Source organism: Leptonychotes weddellii, chromosome 8 (genome assembly GCF_054177405.1).
Source record: "Leptonychotes weddellii isolate Sample4059 chromosome 8, ASM5417740v2, whole genome shotgun sequence".
In the NCBI taxonomy this organism is placed as follows: Eukaryota; Metazoa; Chordata; class Mammalia; order Carnivora; family Phocidae; genus Leptonychotes; species Leptonychotes weddellii.
In genome coordinates, this window is record NC_138376.1 from 35,653,535 (window position 1) to 35,665,662 (window position 12,128).

Below are 12,128 nucleotides of genomic sequence, written 5' to 3' on the forward strand. Positions count from 1 at the left end.
ATAAAAACCTATGAGGTATCTACATTATTTTCTAAATTTGAAACGTCACTTTAGGAGCAAAGCTTCCTAGCATTTAAAGAAAAGAGGGGGGGGGGGGTTCCTGGGTGGCTCAGTGGTTAAGCATCTGCCTTCAGCTCAGGTCATGATCCCAGGGTCCTGGGATCGAGCCCAGCATCGGGCTCTCTGCTCAGCGGGGAGCCTGCTTCTTCCTCTCTCTCCTTATGCCTCTCCCCCTGCTTGTGCTCTCTCTCTCTCTCTCTGTCAAATAAATAAAATCTTTGAGAAAGAAAGAAAGAAAGAAAGAAAGGAAGGAAGGAAGGAAGAAAGAAAGAAAGAAAAGGGGAAGCTAATCAGGTACATTGTTCTTACCACAAAAGAGGAAACATTCATCTTCTTAAGAAGGAGAAAATGATCTTCAGAGTACTAAATTCTAATAGAAATATCTTTTATAGAGTGAACAATGCTCCTAATAAAATTGGAGCCCATAATTTCATGTTGAAGACCTTTTGTGCCAAGAAGGCCCAATCACAATGTGACCCTCTTGTTTCTAACACCAGCTGAGCCACTTGGTCTTTGGCACAGTTCTTCATGATCAAGTCAAAATCTGGTCCAGCGAAAAGTTGTCAAGAGAACAAGGCCTACTTGACCATCCTTAACTGTTCAAAGGCATCAACCAGCCTTTGTCCCCCACCAGCCTGGGTAGAATAGAGCTGACCTCATAATTTAATCAAGTTAATCCCATTCTCCTCTGTGCCCTTTCTGCAGGGTTATGCCTCTTTCCTGATCCACCAATTGTAAGTGGAGACCAAATACAAGAGTGGAAAGCTTCCGGAAGGACTTCACTCAGTTGATCCAATGTCTGAAGTCCTAGGATTAGATGCTATCTTTTCAGTTCAGTGCTGCTCTTTTCCTATTAACTATATTAAAGTATAGTGCTGCAGGAGCACAGAAGTCACTGATACCTTAGTGGGAATGTGTTTATAAAATGGGACTAATAATCTACTGATAACTTAGGGAGAAAAGTGGTTGTCGAATTGGACAGGGATAAAGGGAAGGAGTAAGGCAGACGAAATGGCCAGTCACTGTGGAGCTTCATGTGGGGAGGGCTTGAAGCTCACACAGAAGCTCTGTTACTGACCTCCAGCTCATTGTATTGTAAAGCCCAGTTACTTCCTAGGGGTTGACCTATGGCCCAAGGAAACGAAGGATCCCTATAGTTTCTTATTAGACCAAAATCATCCTAGCAGATAGTAGAAAATTAGGCAAACAATAGACATCAATAATTTCTTGAGCACATTGGTTTGGGGGAAAATCTGAATCCAAACAAATGAATAGAGTTAGTAGTTTGTTAATTCCATATTTAATGGAAGGAGATCATAGTGTATGCCCAATATTTATGTTGTTTCACAAATAGGGTGTGCTTTTGAATTACTGATGACTCACCAGTAAGCCACTTACTCACCTTTTCTAGCTTCCTCTTAATGATCTACTAACACATGCGATGCTGAATTCCTCAATACTGCCTGGTCAGGTTATGGGGCTCTCCAGTCTCTGCAGAGGACAGAAAGCAAAAGAAAGCAGCATGGATTTTGAGCACGGTGGTGGCACTGTGACATATCATTGTTCTGTGCCCAAGAAGAGCTGACCTTCTGTGAAGGCAGAGTTGAGGAAGCCTTGCTCCTCTGGCGTAATTGTAATTCTCCTTCTGCTACGAAATCTCACACACACTCACCTGTGAAGCAGGAACAAGGCGTTCACCTGAGCATACAAAGGCAGCTAAACAAATGTGTTTTGGTCCATCTGGTCTACTTTACATTTCTTCTCTGGTAATCTTGACCACTGAGCTTCCTTGACTAGGCCGGGTCCAGAATCCTATAGATGCCCAAGAGAACAAGGAGGAAGACCAGAGGCTGAGGGAGCACTTTGAGACCTGCCATGTCATCTGTTTGTTTGTGTTGGTTTCCTGAACAGTCCAATGGCTTGGCTTCCCAGTGAAAAAGCAGTCACAGGAATAAACAGCAACAACCTGAGGCCCTGGAGAAAGGAGCTGGCAAACAGAATCATGGTATTGGAACTCGTTTTCTAAATCTCGTCCCATCTTATCACTGGGTGTGAAGCAATATCTAAATGAGGTCAGTAGGTGAACCTAGAGAGGACTCTGGAGGACAGTGTGTATCCATCATAGGTGCTAGGCCTTCTTTGCCCTCGGCCTTAGAGAAGCTCTAATCCGGGGGCTGCAAACACAATTGGTCGCCCTGAATGATATGGTGACTCAAGGGTGAGATAGGCCCTGAGCTGTTTCAGGTGGCTTCATTTCATATTGTGAAATGATTCAATGCAGTAAGAAATATTTCAGGGGTCCCTGGGGGGGCTCAGTCAGTTGAGCATCCAACTCTTGATTTCGGCTCAGGTCATGATCTTGGGGTCAGGGGATCGAGCCCCACATCGGGCTCTGTGCTCAGCACAGAGTCTGCTTGTCCCTCTCCTTCTGCTCTTCCCCCACCCCTGTTCGCACTCACTCTCTGTCTCAAATATGTAATTAAATAAATAAAAATCTTTAAAAAAAAAATACTTCAGGGGCCCGTGGGTGGCTCAGTCGGTTAAGTATCTGCCTTTGGCTCAGGTCATGATCCCAGGGTCCTGGGATCAAGTCCTGCATGGGGCTCCCTGCTCAGTGGGAGTCTGCTTCTCCCTCTTCCTCTGCTCCTCCCCCACTCATGCTCTCTCTGTCTCTCTCTGGCTTACTCTCTCAAATAAATAAAATCCTAAAAAATATATTTCAGGTATGGGGCGCCTGGGTGGTTCAGTCAGTTAAGCATCCAACTCCTGATTTCCGCTCAGGTCATGATCTTGGCTCAGGTCATGATCTCAGGGTTGTGGGTATGGAGCCTGCTTAAGATTCTCTCCCTCCCCTTCTCCCTCTGCCCCTCCCCCCACTCACTCTTATTCTCTCTTTCTGAAAGAAAGAAAGAAAGAAAGAAAGAAAGAAAGAAAGAAAGAAAAGAAAGAAAGAAGGAAAGATATTTCAGGTATATATATTTTAAAACCCTGAATGGAACAGTAGAAAGAAGAAGGGTTGAGTGTAAAATATAAATTATAGTGAAAAAGTTTTCCTAACTTATATGATAAGATTTTATCAAAACAGATATAGTCTCTTAACACTCAGAACTAGGACTTAAAGAGAGGTGGGCAGGGAATTACTAAGCTATTTGAGGATAAAGTTTAGTTGAAGGGAGTTATGAGAAACTGTTGGGGGAGTGGTATTTAATAATAATTGTAATACTACTTAGCCTTAAAGTACATTCAAATAAACAGAGGGAGAGTTCACAAAACTATAGGAAGTATTTCCCCATTGGTATCAGAGAGAAGTGTAACAATCTACACACATGAACTCTGGCCTGGGCAGAAAACCAGAGATCAATGATCAAGCACGTAGTAACAGCTCACATTTACTAAGCACTTACTAAGTTTCAAGTACTGTTCTGAGCAGTGTCCATGTGCTTTTATACTCCCAGCAACCTGCGAAGCATTACCACTATCAACCCCATTTCCCAGGTGAGGAAATGGAGGTACAGAGCAGCTAAGTAAATGATGGGCCAGGGCACCAACCCAGCCTGCCTTCAAAGTCTGTGATCTGTTAACCTGTCTCTGCTGCTTCTCAAAGACAGATGAGAAATGCAAACAGGAGTATCCAACACTTCCAAAAATAACCAAAGAAAAGACAAAGGTGACACTATGTCTTAGGTGCTAATGAGACATAGCATCCTTATCGTCTTAACCTTTCGTAGTAAACTGCAGAGCCACCAAAGCCCTATAGAATGCGCATCTCCATTTCATTGAACAAGGAAGCTTCCAGTGTCACTAAAATCCAAGGCCTGGGTAAAGTTAGCAGGGCCAGGCAAAATTCCACCATCGCCTTTCATTGGTTCAGAGCGTACGGTATCTGAATGCCAGAGCTAACACCGAGAGAGAAAGCATGGACTATGAAAGCAATGAACTTTGCTTTTTTTTCACTCTGCCTGTCTTCAAAGTGAGAATTATACAACATCAAGCATCGTTCTGTTTAAGCTCGGAGGACCTTCCTGGGGTGGCAGGGAAGGCACCGGCCAGGCAACGGAACACGTGCCCCTGAAGTCACACGACGTGGGAAACCGCGCATGCGCGTCAGGGCAGCCTCAGTGACGCTCCATCTGATACAGTTTACAAGAGTCCTGCTTTTACGATGCAGGTGCAAGAACCCCAGACCCTTAACAGTAAGACACACTTCTCCACTGGCCGATAGCAGCAGAAAAAAGCAACACAAACAAAGCTCCAGAAGAACAGTCAACGGTCTGCGGGATTAGAGGCTAAAACCCAACAGACTGTCACTCAGTCCCCCAGGGGAGACTCTCCCAGAACAAAATAAATCTGATTCTGTGCCTGGGCATTTTTGCTCTGACATTGTGGCTGTACTCAACTTTCTCATGAGGACAAACATCTGAAGATGTGGCCTGAGATTAAGACATCCTTTTTTGCCTAAGTGTTTTGTTTCTGTTTAGCAAACCGCCAATTGACCCCAGGGCTTCAGAATGTCCTTCAAGCAAAGGGAGACACCTAGTGGCCAAGACTCACATCCATGGAAGAGGCCACCTGTTGACAAAATCCCTGTAGGGTACAGAGATTTAGTTGCCATGAGGCTGAACTGGGGCACTTGATGAGAAGGGAGGAAAAAGAAGGAATGGTCTGAATCAGGTAACCTCTTAGACCCTGAGCCACTTTGTTCAGATGCAAGCTGAGTTCATGCATTCACCCATTTATTCATTCAACAAGCAATCGTGTTAAATATCGACTAGGTACAAGACACTCCCAGGCCATGGGGACCTCAAAATCTATATATACTGCCTTCAAGGGCCTTGTAGCTTAATAGAAAGACTAGGCCAGCACAATCAGTTAAAATACATTGTGATAAGGGCTGACCACACTATGTTCCAGTGGCCCATAGAAAAGGCACTTAAATGAATCCCCAAGGGTGAGAATAAATGTCTAAACCACAGGTCTCAGACTGGCACCCTGTGGGTCCCATCTGGCCTGCAGATGTGTTTTGCTTGGCCCATGTGGTGTTTTTAAAACTCTGAATTAGTTGCTAACATTTAAACATCTGGGGATTTCACATGAAAATCCAGATTTCAGCTTCTTTTGAAAACTGAGAAGATCTGACAACATTGTTTCCATATTCCTGTAGGGTGATACTTAACTGGATATGAGTAGGGGCTGCTTACTTCCTTGTTTCTTGTTTCATAACAACAAAGAACATATTTATTTCAATGAAACTAAGGTAGATTCATATGAACGGGGTACAAAAGTCAGAATTACAAGAATATACTAATTGGAAAATTAGTTTCTACTATGCCTTGCTCCACAGCCAACAAATCAGCACCTACAAAGGTCTTCACTATTATTACCAGTTAGAGATTGAATGTATCCCTCCCTCACCCCTTACACCAAAATTAATTTCATCTGTATGACAAATTTCAAAACAAAATATGAAACTACAAATACTAGAAGAAAACAAAAAAGTTGTTTCCATTGTATTCTTTAAATAATGTGTTCATTTATAAAAAAGACCTTTTATAAAGAAAGATCATAACTCAGACATCACACAGGTTGGTATATGACTACATAAAAAGAGGGAAAAAATTCTTCATGGCAAAAAAATACAACAGCATCCAAATATAAGTAAGTAATGGGAAAAATATTTTTTATTTATATCATGGATGACTCTTCTTGAATATGTAATTAGTTCTTATAAATCAATAAAAAAAAGAACACAATCAAAGAGACAAATGGACAAACAGGAATAAACCAAAAACAGGACACAAATAGTTCTAAGATATATGAAAATGATGAAAAATTAGTTTTCTCCTCTCAGGTGGAAAAAAAAAACAAAAGAATTGATAATATTTTTGTAGGTAGAGGGAAACAGACAGTCTCATATATAGCTGTTGGGTGTACAAACTAGTGATTCTGTATCAAATTTTAAAATGCACATATCCTTTGGCCATTCTACAGGCATCCATCGTTCTATTGCACTTCCCTTTGTTGTGCTCCACAGATAATGCATTTTTTACAAGTTGAAGGTTTGTGGCAACCCTGAATCAAGCAAATCTGTCAGCGCCATTTTTCCAGACAGTATTTGCTCATTTCATGTCTCTGTGTCACATTTTGGTTAATTCTCACAGTATTTCAAACTTTTTCATTATTATTGTATTTGTTACCGTGGTTTGTGATCAGTGATTACAACTGGCTGAAAACTCAGATGATGGTTAACCATTTTTAGCAATAAAGTACTTTTTCATTAAGGTATGTACAATTTCTTTAGACATAGTATTATTGCACACTTAGTAGGCTACAGTACAGTGTAAACGTAACTTTTCTATGCACTGGGAAACCAAAATTTTCATTTGACTTGCTTTATTGCTCTCTTCACTTTATTGCGGTGTAAGGAACCAAACTGGCAGGATCTCCAAAGTATGCCTGTCTTTCTAGAAATATAACCTACAAATAAGCTTGCTCATGTGCAAAATGATACAAATATATCATTCAAATACATATCTATACACATATATCCAGGGCAGAATTATTTGCCATATGTGAAAATTGAAAACAGTATAAAAGTCCATCAATAGATGTGGTGGATTATATTTGTTTAAAATGTGTTATATGTTCAAAACATAAATTTTTTTCTTTGTTTTAAGCAACTGAAATTCTGAAATTGTTACTACAGTGTAAATTAACTTAAGTTAATACAGAAATGGGTACCAAGAGTGGGACAAATGCTCTCCTAAGAGAAATCTGAAAGTAGCATTTGCTTCCCGTCTGGCGGATGGGAAGCAAGGAAATTTATTGGAAAAGAACAGCGGTAGTAGATGGGATGCAGTGAAGCCTTTGTGTGAAGCTGGATGGCAGGCAAGGTGCTGACCAAGCTGTGGCTTTAGGCAAAGAAGCTAGAATCCCTTTTAATATAACAGTGGCTCTCCTGACAGGGCAACTCTCTTAAAAACATAGTTGCTTTTTTATCGATTTTATTCCAATTAGCTCTATGTGCCTGTTACAGTGTGACTAATAATAAGAAACATGTATTTGGTCTTGGTCCCTGTTTCTGGCACAGAGCTCTTAAAACCCTTGGAATTTCCTAAGTAATGAATGTGGTAAAATTGTCTCATGTTATGTTAAGGAGATGATTTTTGTTTAGCACCTAAGGACGAGGGCCCTGGTTGCCAGGAGAACCAACTAAGTGATTGAAGTATTGAAACGTTTAGGCTCACCCCTTCCGGGAAGGGATAGGTGCTGGAGGTTGAATCAATCACCAATGGCAATGATTTTATCAGTCATGCCTGTGTAATGAAACCTACTAAAAATCCAAAAGAACAGGTTTCAGAGAGCTCCCAGCTTGGTAAACATGTGGCAATTTGGGGACAGTAGCACACTGGGAGAGGGCTCCAGCCATCTATCTGTTCCAGCTGGCAGGTCCTCAGTAATCTCCTTTTATAATAAATTGGTAATCTAGTAAGTAAAATGTTTCTCTGAGTCCTATAAGCCACTCTAGCAAATTGCACAAACCCAAGGAGGGAGTCAAGGGAACCTCTGATTTATAGCCAGTCGTTCAGAAGGACATGTAACAACCTGGAGCTGCAATTGGCATCTGAAGTGGGGGATGGGGGGGCAATCTGTGGAACTAGCCCTTAACCTACGGAATCTGGTGCTGTCTCCAGATAAACAATGTCAGAATTGAGTTAAATTGTAAGTCACCCAGCTGGTGTCCAAGAATTGCTTGGACATGTGGGGGAAACCCATCCCCCCCACCCACTTTGGAACTGGATACAGAACTTTTGGTGCCAATAGCTATGCCCCCCCCCCAATTCTTTTCCAGGCAGGTACCTTGAGGGACTCAAGCTTCATGGGGACAGGCACACCTTTGGTCTCTTTTGCCTGAGCAATTTTTTCCAACTGAAAGGATTTACTTAGAACCACATTAATCAGTTGTTTAAGCAACCAGGTTTGATGGCCATACCCGGACTTGTTCCTTATCAGGAGGCTTAGTTGTAATTGGTCCTAATCACTGAAAGTCCATCTCGGTTATATATTTTACTAGTTAGAGGTAGGAATTAGTTGGATCTTCTGTCTGGAATTTTTGTTCTTATTTTTCCTCTGTTTTACTCCTGCTTGAGAACCAGTCATTGTTTTCTTGGAATATGTAGTATAAGCGGGCCAGTAGCAGACAAATCGTTGCTAATTACTGCTTTTTTTCAGTTATCTAACTATTTGTTCCGACACCACTGATTGAAAAAGCTATCTTTTCCTCATTGTTTTGAGATGTCACTTTAATTAAATATGAAATTCCTATGTGTCTTGAGGTCTATTTACGGACTTTGTTGTCCTTTTCATTCATCTGTGTTTACTCAAGAACAAGCTCAACACTATTTGCTGTAGCTTCATGATACATTTTCATATCCAATATAATAATTCTCCTCATTCTTCCTCTTCAAATTTTTTTCTTTCTAATTTTTTATATAAACTTTAGAATAATTTTTCCATATAGACTTTAAAATCAGCTTGTGGGTCTCTCCATCCAACAAACACTACCTCCTTCTAAATCTATTTATTTTAAAGATTTTATTTATGGGCGCCTGGGTGGCTCAGTTGGTTAGGCGACTGCCTTCGGCTCAGGTCATGATCCTGGAGTCCCGGGATCGAGTCCCACATCGGGCTCCCTGCTCGGCGAGGAGCCTGCTTCTCCCTCTGGCCCTCCCCCCTCTCATGTACTCTCTCTCATTCTCTCTCTCTCAAATAAATAAATAAAGTCTTTAAAAAAAAATAAAAAAATAAAAATAAAAAAATAAAGATTTTATTTATTTATTTGGGAGAGAGAGAGCACGCAGGAGCAGGGGAAGGGGCAGAGGGAGAGGGTGAAGCAGACTCCCCACTCAGCAGGGAGCCCAACTCAGAGCTTGATCCCAGGACCCTGAGATCATGATCTTAGCTGAAGGCAGACACTTAACTGACTGAGCCACCCAGGCACCCCCAAAATCTATTAATATATTTATTGAGATCATGTTAGATGTAGAGGTAAACTTGAGGATAATTAATCTTTTGAATGTTGAGCTCCCATAATTAAGAATATGGCTTGATTTTCTACTTGTTCAAACAAAATAGTAAGGAATGATTCCAACAAATATACAAGATCAATATGAAGAAACCTTCCAAATGTACTAAAGAACACAAAAGAGAATTTTTTAGTTACGTCCAAGGCTTGTGAGGTATGTGTGCATGCTCACATGTATCATTAAAATACAAAACAAAATTAACCTGATGTTGAGAAATATTTCCACTCCAGGATGATGTTCCATTGCAAGTTTGCCATGAAATTGCAAAGAGGAGCTTCTAGGATAAATGGGTAAAAAAAGATAACACCTTTAAAAAGAAATAAATTTCTCTCATAAAGAAAAGGTGGCAGGGGAGAGGAAAGAAGACAGGGAGACCGAAAAAATACACTCAGTTTTGCTGCTCTGGCTATTTATGGTTGTTGCTGCTCCTTCTTTATGGCCTTGGGATATGTGCATTTGCAGACAGCTTCTATTTTCCTGCACACAGATGAAATGGAAACAGGGTCAGAGCATGCTTAATTATCCATCTATCTTTGTTACCCCTCTTTTTTTGTTCCTCTTCCTTCCACCTCTTCCTCACCTTGGCAGTTCCTCTGCCTTGCAAGGCATGGTGGGGGAGGGTACTGCCAATGATGAAGAATAAATCCAAAACCTTTCTTTTGAAATATGTGTTCAGTGCCCAGGCAAGCATTGGTACTGATTAGTGACAACCTCTCTTAAAAGACTTCTTTTAACTTGACTCAACTCTAATTTTCAGACCTCAAAGCAGACTCTTATGTGGAGTATTCTCAAATTTAATGCTTCTTTCACATATTCTGTAAGCCTTTATTCATAAACTTGATCAAACACATTCTCACACTCACACTTTGCAAACTGGAGACCTGATTTATAATTTATCATATACAAAACTTTTTAACAAAAACTTTTAAAGAAAAAGCCACATAAACCCACATAGAGGATTTTAGGGGGTAGTATAAATTTATCTTTATAAACCTATATTCTTTCTTCTAGTTCCCTCTCATAACAGCAGCTCACAGTTAGGCAGCAGGCCAGAGTTTGAGATGCAGTTACTTAAAGTGGGAAAGCAAATTTAAATGACTCATCAAATGCTTGAACAGAATAAACAAAAACAAAAGCATGTTTAATTTACCAAGTGTATTATTAGTGGGGTTCTCCACAGAAATAGGACTAATAGGCTATCTATATATATCTACATAGATAGAAAGAGATTTATTGAAAGGGATTGGCTCGCGTGATTAGGGAGGCTGAGAAGTCAAAGGTCTGCCATGGAGACCTAAGCAAACTGATGTGTAGTTCCAGTCCAAAACTGAAGCCCTAAGAACTAGGGGAGCCAATGGTGTGGGTTCCAGTCTGAAAGCTGGCAAATTCAAGATCCAAGATCCAGGAAGAGTCTAAATCTGAGGCCTGGAAAAGACCAATGTCCCCACTCAATTATTCAGATGGCAGTGTTCTCTCTCTTCACAGGAAGGTCAGTATTTTTGTTCCATTCAGGCAATTTGCTCTATTCAGTCTATCAACTCAAATGTTAATCTCATCCAAAACCACCCTCATTCTCATTACAAGCTAACTAGCCATAAACATAGATGGTCCAACCCATGTTGTTCTGGATTTTTCATGCTACTCTTATGGGCCTCTACATGATTTCTATCACATTCTTCAAAAATCATAATATTGTACTTTTTTGTTGAGACTCATCTATTTAACCAACCAGAAATAGATAAAAATCAATGAGATATTGGGCATTGCCCAAAAACCATCAGGACATCAAGAGCTGCCATCCTTTGTCAAGGGTATGGAAAATTTCTGACACTTCATCTGGATCACCTTAGCCACCCAGATCCCACAGATAACTCCTTTGACCTTGGTAGCTGTCAGGTAATTGGACACATAATACATGAAGAATCCTATATTAAATCCAACCTCCCCAACAACTGACTAGCTAGAACAACATCTGGACACTTCAGGTTCATTCAACAAGCATCAATACTGTGTTTACCATGACCCAACATTTCAAGAGGTCTCCAAGGGCAACATCTTTTCAGAGTGAATACTTGGGTAGGCGGAATACACTGAGAATTATTAATGTCAGTCCTTCCCGACATTAAGGCACTTTAAAGTATTGGCTTGCCTACTAGATACAAGAAACAAAACCCAAGGGAAAGAGAAGAAACTTTATTCTGAGAGTAGACTATTTCAGGTCTTTGGAAAAGAGGTGTAATGATTCACAGAACAGGTTTCTATATTAAGAAACAAGGAAAACGGCCAGTCAGAGAAAATGTGAGGCTCCACCTTAATGGTGAAATTCAGCAGTGAATTTCATTCAGGCACAACAATACCTGTACAATTCCCCGCACTGACTCATGGAATCTGCTGAAGCAGCTTCTCCCTGTGGTTGTCCCACAACAAACAGACCACAGTGCTTCCCCTAACCACCCACCCCCTGTGCCACCTACCCCTTCCTAGGAGACACAAATAATCTTTGAATGGAAATAACCAAGGTAATTCTGCTTATTTCACCTCCTAATTTCACGTTTATGGAACACACTAGTTCCAGGAAATACTTTGCATGTATTTTCTCAATTAAATTTCACAACACCACCTGTGATGGGTTCTATTTTTTTCTTCTATTTTATAATGATGAAACTAAGGCTTTGAAAGGTTAGCCAGCTCATTCAAAGTCACAGAATCAGTGGAAAAGCTGACTCTGAAATTAGGTCTGTCCACCTTGGGTTCCTGAGCTTTTCCTTATTTATCTTTGAATCATGCCTTAATGCTTCTCTGTCCAAATTTAGAAATCATGAGACTTTAAGTATATGGTTTAAAGTAAACTTTACCAGTCTTGGGATATTTCAGAGGATGAAGTTCCCCCATCTGTGCAATGCATAAAAGTTTCTGGACCCATTGGTTAAAAGAAATGCCACTTCAGAGATTTTCTTTGGGTCCCAGAACATAAATTTAAATGAC